The sequence below is a fragment of the Panthera onca genome, chromosome D4 (assembly GCF_046562875.1).
Source record: "Panthera onca isolate mPanOnc1 chromosome D4, mPanOnc1 haplotype 2, whole genome shotgun sequence".
Taxonomy (NCBI): Eukaryota; Metazoa; Chordata; class Mammalia; order Carnivora; family Felidae; genus Panthera; species Panthera onca.
In genome coordinates, this window is record NC_138351.1 from 58,483,379 (window position 1) to 58,492,632 (window position 9,254).

The window sequence follows — 9,254 nt, forward strand, 5'->3', positions numbered from 1 at the left end:
AGGTAAAATTTCACGCTGATCCCGGCCCAGCAGGAAAACAGGTGCCCCCCACCCCCCATTAGGATAATTTGACGAAGGCTTGATAAGGGGACTATTCACAAAGGTGTGAGCAGAGTGTAAGAAACCAGAGGGAGAGTGCAGGCGTGAGCTAGAATATGGGGCCCCTAGGGCCCCGAAGCCCAAAGCAGCGGGGTGGTTACCAGAACACAAGGAGAGCGCTGCCTGGACCGCCATTTCCTGCGCCCGTCCGTCCATTTCCTACCATTGCTGAACCCAGTCAGAAACCTGAAGATAAGGAAGCCTGTCGCCATAACTGTAAGTTCAGCCTCCCCGACCGACCGAGAGCAGAGCCAAGTCAATTTAGGGAAGGAAGTGGAGGGGAAAAAAAAAAAAAGTGCCAGCCCAGGAGGCCAGGACAACGCCAAGTAAGAGGATGAGGAGATGTGACAGTATCTGCCACTCACTCCAGCACATCGCCCAAGATGGGGAAGGCCTCTCGGCTCAGCCCTCTGGAGGTGTCTCCCTGCACATGCCTTCCTTCCTGACGCCGCTCCCCTCCTTGTTCCTCTCTCAGCCCTTCACAGCATCATTTTCCAGCATCTCTCCCCAGTTCCAAGACTCCCCACCCTCCCTGATCTAGAAAGCCTCCAGGCCCCCTGCACCTTCTTTAGTCACACAAACGCTGCCTTCAGGCAGGAGCGCTTGGGATAGTTTGCTGCCTCTGAAGTGTTGGGTGAGCCCTGGCCTGAGCTCTGAGCTCTGGAACCGGCTCACCTTCCCCACCAGCCACTTAGCAGCCACTGAGAGTAATCACCCCTCATAAGAGTGAGGGTATTCATTTTCTTGCTAAAACAGCCCAGGCTGTTCTCGTGATGAAAGGATATCATCCTCAAAGCAAGATGCTTGTGGTCATCTGTCTAGTGAAGTCCGTCTATACCGGGGGCTTTAAAATGCAGTACTTTTGTCGCTGCTATTCTCAACGTGCCCCTATGATAAAGTCTCACTGGCTATTGGTGCTGTGTGCATTGGTTCTTTAAAAACATTTTTTTGGCCCTGGCTATCATTTTTTAAATTTTAGATTAATTTAATGGATTTTCTTAGGTTTTTCCAAGGGGAAGCCCTCTTCTCTCTTCCTTTCCCAATATCTATACCTCTTACATCTTTTTCTTGCCCTGGTATTGGCTAGAACCCCCAGAACAAAGTTGAATAACAGTGGTGATTGCTGGAAACCTTGCTATGTTCTTGATTTTAATGGGAATGTCACATTGTTTTACTGGTAAGCATGACATGTTCAAGTATGGCATTTTTTTTAACGTGTATTTGTTTTTGAGAGAGACAGAGACAGACAGTGAGTGGGGGAGGGGCAGAAAGAGAGGAAGACAGAATTCGAAGCAGGCTCCAGGCTCCGAGCTGTCAGCACAGAGCCCGATGCGGGGCTCAAACCCATGAACTGCAAGATCATGGCCTGAGCCGAAGTCGGAAGCTTAGCCGGCTCAGCCACCCAAGCTCCCCCAGGTATGACATGTTTTACTGTTTGTTTCAGGGGGCTTCCCTTTATTCTGCTAAGGAAAAAATAAGAGGTTTTTTTTTTAACTCAGTAATGAATATTGAATTATATCAAGGATATATTTGGCATCTGCTTACATTTTTTCCTTGACTTGTGAGTATAACTTGCGAATATACTTCTTAATATGAAACCATCCTTATGCCCTTGAAATAAATTTTATTTGGTCATAATGTATTATTCAGATAATACACTACTAGATTCAATTTGCTGAATCTGGCACTTATAGTCATAAATGATGTTGCATTATGGGGTTTTTTTGTTTGTTTTTTCTTTTGCTATACTTTGTAGATTTTGGAATCAAGATCATTCTAATCATTAGAATGAACAGGGGAGGTTTTCTACCTTAGAATCATCTCTCTCTCAAAGGTTTGATGGAACTTGGCTGCAAACCCATTTTGGGTCCATCTCTGTTTGGGTAAGGAGTGGTATTTTCCCTTTTTAAAAATAGCTATACTGGCTCATTTAGATTTCTCTCTCTCTCTCTTTTTATGTAAATGCTTATTCATTTTTGACAGAGCATGAACAGGGGAGGGGCAGAGAGAGAGGGGGACAGAGGATCTGAAGCCGGCCTTGTGCTGTCAGCACAGAGCCTGAGGCAGGGCTTGATCTCACGAACTGTGAGATCATGACCTGAGCTGATGTAGAATGCTTTACCAACTGAGCCACCCAGGTGCCCCAGATTTTTTTCTCTTTTAGATATATCTTAGTAATTTGTATTTTCCTAGAAAATTGCCCAATTCAGAAAAACTACTAGTGGAGGGTTGACAATATTATTTTTCTGACCACTTCTGAAAAAAGATTATATCCCCTTTTTTTATTACTAATGTAGTACATTTGAGTTTTCTCCCCTTTTTTAGACTTTTTTTTATTTGATTTCATAGAGTTTTATCCAGTTGATATGTTTTCCAGCTCTAGGATGTATTTTCAATTCTCTTTTTCTTTGTTCTAAGGCATAATTTTCTGTTCTTAACTATATTAATTTCTATATCAATTAATTTTTAAGCACTTTATAATGGAAGATTTCAAACTTGCAATTTGAAAGGGAAAATCCATATACTCACCACCTAGGTTCTACAACAGACACTTTACTATATTTGCTTTATCACTATTTATCCATATATCCACCCATCTTTTTTTTTTAATTTTTTTTTAATGTTTTTATTTATTCTTGAGACAGAGAGAGACAGAGCATGAGCAGGGGAGGGGCAGACACAGAATCAGAAGCAGGCTCCAGGCTCTGAGCTGTCGGCACAGAGCCCGACGCGGGGCTCGAGCGCACAGACTGCGAGATCATGACCCGTGCCGAAGTCGGACGCTCAACAGACTGAGCCACCCAGGCGCTCCCCATCTTATTTTTTTTATGTGTTTCAAAGTAAGTTGCAATCACTGGTACATTTTGCCCCCAAATACTTCAGCATTCATTCAGTAACTATAGTTCAATATTTGTTTATGGTACTTTTCTTTATTTTTTGTAATTTGTCTAGCTGCTTTCATCCACACCTAGTTTGTTATTTTTCTTTTAAAATAACTAGTATAATAATATTTATATTATCAGTCATGTTTCAGGCCACTTTAGGGGCATTTTTCTTTTGTTTTTCCTTTTTTTTAAATGTTTATTTTCTTTTGAGAGAGAGGGAGAGAGAGACAAAAAGCATGAGGGGGGAAGGGGCAGAAAGAGAGAGACACAGAATCCGAAGGAGGCTCCAGGCTTTGAGCTGTTAGCACAGAGCCCGAAGTCCGGCTCGAACTCACGAACCACGAGGCCGTGACCTGAGGTGAAGTCAGATGCTTAACTGACTGAGCCACCCAAGTGCTCCTAGGGGCATTTTTCAAAGGTCAAGGAACAGCCTTCTCTCTTCAGGCCCGAAATTAGGTAATTGATTGCTTTTATAATTTAGTAAGGGTAAGGTTCAGAATTCTAAGATACATTATCTGAGTCACCTTGGGCTGCTGTAACAAACTACCATAGACTGGGTGGCTTATAAACGACAGAAACTTATTTCTCACAGGTCAGTACGCTGGAAGTCTAAGGTCAGGATGCCAGCAGGTGGGGTTCTGATGAGGGCCCTCTTCTGAGTTGCAGTCTGACTTCTAGTTGTGTGCTCACATGGCAGAAAGGAAGAGGGAACTCTCTCAGATCTCTTATAAGGGCACCAGTTCTGCGGCGCCTGGGTGGCTCAGTTGGTTGTCTACCTCTTGATTTCAGCTCGGGTCATGATGCCAGGGTCATGGGAGTGAGCCCTGAGTTAGGCTCTGTGCTGATCATGGAGCCTGCTGAAGATTCCCTCTCTCTCTCTCTCTCTCTCTCTCTCTCTCTCTCTCACCCGCTCCCTCTCTCTCTTTCCCTCCCCATCTCCCCTTCTGCTCCTGAGTTCTCTCTCTCTAAAATCAAATCAAATCAGGGGTGCCTGGGTGGCTCAGTCGGTTAAGCGGTTAAACGTCCAACTTCGGCTCAGGTCATGATCTCACAGCTCGTGAGTTCAAGCCCTGCATCATGCTCTGTGCAGATGTGCTGACAGCTCGGAGCCTGGAACCTGCTTCAGATTCTGTGTCTCCCTCTCTCTGCCCCTCCCCTGCTCACGTTCTATCTCTGTCAAAAATAAATAAACATTAAAAATAATAATAATAAATAAATAAGTAAATAAAGGCACTGGTCCCATTCGTGAGGACTCCACCCCCATGATTTAATCACTACTCAAAGGCCCACCTCCAAATACCATCATATTGGGGATTAGGTTTCAACACATGAATTTTATTTTTTTTAATTTTTTTTTAACGTTTCTTTATTTTTGAGACAGAGAGAGAGCATGAACGGGGGAGGGGCAGAGAGAGAGGGAGACACAGCATCTGAAACAGGCTCCAGGCTCTGAGCGGTCAGCACAGAGCCCAACGCAGGGCTCGAACTCACGGACCGCGAGATCATGACCTGAGCCCAAGTCGGACGCTTAACCGACTGAGCCGCCCAGGCGCCCCTCAACACATGAATTTTAGAGGGACACAAGCACCAGGTCTGTAACAATACAAATGTCAATAAGAAGGGATTTTCATTAGAGTCCCTTTATTTTCAAATCAAAGGATTAAGTAAGTCACTATACATTTTCCTCAGCCCTTTGATGGTGAAGCTTCTCTCCTTACCGGTTTTCAGAAGAGCTCCCTCTCTTAGGGAGGACAATCAGAGGCTCATCTGCAGTTTAGCTCTATAGATCTGATGTGGCAACGACTTCCTTCCCTTCTACCTTCCTACCTTCCAGTTGCTTATCCAAGATTGACGGTGACGTCACCTAACTACAGCTTGTTGTTCTCATTTGGAGCACTGAGAGATAAACTTGGTCTATGTGTTGTCAGGAATACTACACTGCAAATCAGCAAAATGTAAAATCTAAGAAAATACTCCACGCTCAGTTGTATCTTACCTCTATTTTTTAAGCTTACTTTGAGAGAGAGAGAGAACCAATGGGGGAGGGGCAGAGAGGGAGGGGTACAGAGAATCCAAAGCGGTCTCTGTGCCAACAGCAGAGAGCCTGGTATGGGACTCAAACTCACGAACCGTGAGATCATGACCTGAGCCAAAGTCGGACGTTGAACCAACTGAACCACCCAAGCGCCTCTGTATCTTACATCTATTATCTCATGGAACCAAAACAGCTTGAGCCTTGTGTATCACACTCTTCTACTGAAAGTTTCCACTGGAAGAATGGTCATGTGACAAGTGGCCAAGAATGACCAAAAAGTTTCTTGGACCACTTTCTCAAGTTTATTCAAGAATTCCTTTCACACAGGCATAGTATTAAGTACTTTAAAGGAATTATCTCATGCAATTCTCACAAAGTCTTTATGAAGCAAATACAGTTTACCTTGAACAACACAGGTTTGAACTGAGTGGGTTCACTTTTACATGGATTTTTTTTCAATAAATAGGGTACAGTCCTGTAAATGTATTTTCTTTACGATTTTCTCAATAACATTTTCTTTTCTCTAGCTTGCTTTATTGTAAGAATACAGTATATAATACACAACATACAAACTGTGTGTTAATCGACTGTTTTAAGCTGTTGGTAAGACTTCTGGTCAACAGTAGTTAAGTTTTTGGAGAGTAAAAAGTTATACGCAGATTTTTGGCTGCATGGGGGTAGTCAGTGCCTCTAACCACCATGTTGTTCAGGGATAAACTGTAATATTATTGACACCATTATGCAACTAAGCCTTGATAGTTAAAGAATTTCTGCAAGGTCACATGGATGGTAAGTAGCAGAGCAGGGATATTTTGAATCCTGTTCTAACTTAAAGTTGGTGCTCATATTTATTATACTATGTATTTTTCTCTAAGTGCAGCTTTGGCTGCATCCCATATATTTTCTAACAACGATAATAAGGACAGCATAAGAGGATGAAATGAGATTTTCTGCCAAGGTATTAAATTTCTAGTTGCCCTGGCTTTCTACTCATTGAGCTATTACAGTGAATTATTTGTTCTAAAAACCTCTGCAGAATGGAGCCAAAACCTGAAGGGCTTAACGCATAGTGTGAATCTTAAACTATAGTTTGGGGAAGAGTTTATAACAATACAAGAGCTTCGACTGAGAAGGACTGAGTCATGGGACACAGCACATTCTGGGGAAACAGAATTTAGGACAGAAACAAAATTCCTCTTTCTGGAAAGGGAGATCTTATCCACATTTGCTGGGTTTGGGTTTGGGCCGCTCGGGGTGTGGAGAAATCTCTATTGGCGTGTAAAAGATCTTGCACCTAACTACTGAAGCTGCAGGAGGGTAGACATTCATTCTTTGTTCTCCTTCCCAAAGCATGTGGTCCCAGCTCCGCCAAACAGATGTTCCTGCCCAGGAATCCGAGTCTGGAGAAGTTGACGCAGAGATGTGGAGAGAGCCAGGAAAGAGTGTGGATTGCTTGAGTATTAATCCCCAAGAGACTAAAGTAAGAAGTGACTGAGTTTCCCTCAGTGCTCAAGTTTAAGTTTTCTACCATCAGTAGAATTGGGGCTGGATCCAGACAGAGAAACAGAGTTCCCTTTTCACAGATCTAAACTGTGACTGGGAAATGTCTCACACACACACACACACACACACACACACACACATCAGTGACATTTAAAGAGTGCTAAGTGTCATCTATTTAGTCAGAAAAAAATCCTCCAAGATAGGTATTGCTATCTATCTATCTATCTATTGACCTGGATGAGAGTCACAGAGAGCGGGCGGCAGCAGAGCCAGAACTCGGGTGAGGTACACCTGGCTTCAGGCCCATGCTCCATGCGCTTAAACATTCCAGTTCGTATTCTAATTGTCATTCGTCTCTGAACATCCGCTTTGATTTTGCCTTTCAGTGGAGGGATTTAAAAAAACATATAAATGGTTCAGAATTTGTCAGTTAACCTTCTGTTACTAAGTTTTAGTTTCATTACGTTGTGCCCAGAAAATGTGACTAAATGGTTCCACTTTCAGGAATTTATCATGGTTTGCTTTAAAGACTAATACTGGGGTATTGGTATTTGTTCCCTAGAAATTTGAAAATAAAGTTATCAAGTTTATATGGTCTTAACGCAAATTAAAAGACAAGATATTGCCAGACTGGATAAAAGGAAGGACCCAACTACATCTTGTCAACTACAGCTGCTCATTTGTAATGTAATGAAACAGATCAGTTAGAAGTTAAAGCGTGGAGTGGTCGTAAACACTTGCATAGCGCTTACTCCATGTCAAGAACTGTTCTGAGAGGGGCACCCCGGTGGCTCAGTTGGTTGAGCATCCAACTTCAGCTCAGGTTACAATCCCACAGTTCTTGAGTTCGAGTCCCACATCAGGGTCACTGCTGTCAGCCTGCCAGCAAAGAGCCCACCTCAGATCCTCTGTGCTCCTCCCTGCTTGCACTAGACCAAAATTAATAATAATTATTATTATTTTTTTTTTTAACGTTTATTTACTTTTGAGACAGAGAAAGACAGAGCATGAACAGGGGAGGGTCAGAGAGAGGGAGACATAGAATCTGAAACAGGCTCCAGGCTCTGAGCTGTCAGCACAGAGCCCGACGCGGGGCTCAAACTCACGAACCGCGAGATCATGCCCTGAGCCGAAGTCGGACGCTTAGCCGACTGAGCCACCCAGGCGCCCCAATAATTATTTTTTTTAAAAGAACTGTTCTAAGTACTTCCCATGTATTAGCTCATTTATCTTCACAACCATTGTATGAGGGAGGTACTATTACTATCCCCATTTTACAGAGGAGAAAACTGAGTCAAGGAACTTATCCAAGGCCACACATCGTTCACACGAAGTCTACATTTTTATATTTACAGAGCATTCAGTTGCAAGGGGCTTAGTGTGAACAATGTTGCAGTAAAGCAAAAAAGTATACATTTCTGCATATTTGTACACATTTTTGTTTTCTATATTTCTATACCACTCAATACATATAACCTTCAAAATACATCAAAATCAAGTTATGCCACTAAAACTACATAAAGAAACATAAAGGCAAATGGCATTCTTCTATGGGAACAGTAGTCTCCCAAGCTGCTGAAACAAGGAAAAAAGTTAAAGGGTTGAAATTAGATAAGCCTACTAATACTAATGAAAAGAAAGCTAAAAAACAAAACAAAACAAAACAAAAAAACAAACTATAATGATTTAATTATATTAATATCAGACACAGTAGATTTCACAGGAAGCATTGTTACCAGAGATAGAGTCCTTTCAGAATAGTAAGCTAATTTATCAAAATGATAATAAGAATTACCAATGTTTATGCTTCAAATAAAAAGGTTCAAAGTACACAAAGCAGAACTGGTTATAATATCAGGAGATATATACATAGAATGTTTACTAAGATAAAGTCACATTCGGGGCCATAAAACAATTCTCAGGAAATATATGAAAGGATTGAAGTCATACAAAGTATATTCTCTGTCCACACAGAACTAAAGTGAGAATCAATAACAGAAAGATATCTGGAACTTTCCCAGATATTTGGAAAGCAAATAACACTTAAAATAAACTATAAGTCAAGAGAGAATACATCACAAGGGAAATTAGAAATTATTTTGAGCTGAATAAAAATGAAAACACAACGTATCAAATTTAGTAACAAGCAGCTAAAAACAGTCTTTGAGGGAAATTAATAGCACTAAATGTTTATGCTAGAAAGGAAGAAAGGCTTACAGTGAATGACCTGAGCTTCTACCTTTAAAAACTGGAAAAAGAAGAGCAAATTAAACCCAGTGTAAGCAGGAAAAAAAAGTAATAAACATAAAAATCAATGAAATAGTAAATGGAAAAACAATAGAGAAAACCAATGAAACAAGAAGCTGGATCGTTGAGATCAATAGTACAATTGCTTCTCATTATTTGCAGGAGTTATGTTCTATAAAGTTGTGGGGGACACTGAATTAGAGAACACTGAGCCACTGCTGCTAGGGAGAATACAGGGTTAGGTTGTGCCAGCCTCTGGCCACAACATTATGTCAGCAGATCAGTAATAGCCTGGTTTTATGTGTGTCTCTCTTTAAAGACACCTAATTTAATCCATATTGTTGATTCATGAACATGGGACTCATGGCCCACAGCACTCTAACTCAGGCCCAAACAAACTTTATCTAACGCATACATATTCCCCATAAGGCACACCACAGCCTTCTTGCATTTAAACAACGCTTCAGCACTGCTCGTGGGGACCA

At 41.8% G+C, this 9,254-nt stretch overlaps 1 long non-coding RNA gene across 1 annotated transcript; it reads left to right on the forward strand.

The window, feature by feature from the left end:
- The first annotated feature begins 498 nt into the window (after positions 1 to 498).
- On the forward strand, positions 499 to 7,685 carry LOC144614158 (uncharacterized). Its single transcript, XR_013551738.2, has 3 exons — positions 499 to 1,982; positions 2,745 to 2,939; positions 6,370 to 7,685. It is a non-coding gene; the product is annotated as an uncharacterized LOC144614158 (long non-coding RNA).
- Positions 7,686 to 9,254: the final 1,569 nt, after the last annotated feature.